This window comes from Nematolebias whitei, chromosome 19 (assembly GCF_014905685.2).
Source record: "Nematolebias whitei isolate Nwh7 chromosome 19, NemWhi1, whole genome shotgun sequence".
In the NCBI taxonomy this organism is placed as follows: domain Eukaryota; kingdom Metazoa; phylum Chordata; class Actinopteri; order Cyprinodontiformes; family Rivulidae; genus Nematolebias; species Nematolebias whitei.
Window position 1 is genome coordinate 29690888 of NC_056516.1, and position 560 is coordinate 29691447.

Genomic DNA, 560 nt, shown 5'->3' on the forward strand with positions numbered 1-560 from the left:
TATATATATATATATATATATATATATATATATATATATATATATAAGTTAAATCTGGTCCTCTGGACATTCAAAAAAACAAAACAAAGCAAAACAACAACAAAATAATGTAGAAACATTTCGTCTCTCATCCGAGAGACTTCCTCAGTCTGAGGTGCTGTATTCAGCTCAGTCTCTTAAATAGCACTTTCTCAGAGTGGATCAACCTACGGAGGCCTACGTGTTCAATTGTCCCCCACTTACAATGCTGTGATTGCTAGTATCACTCAGCCCTCTGTGAATAGTAAACTGCCATCAGTGTGCTAATGATCCATTGTTAGGCTGATGGTCCTTCTTGAGCATGTGATCAGCTGGTTTTGGTTGTCAGCAGCAAAACTGGTTGAACCACTCTGAGAAGGTGCTATTTAAGAGACTGAGCTGAATACAGCACCTCAGACTGAGGAAGTCTCTCGGATGAGAGACGAAACGTTTCTACATTTTTTTTGTTGTTTTGCTTTGTTTTGATTTTTTGAATGTCCAGAGGACCAGATATAACTTTTTTAGATTTTTCTACCTGGATT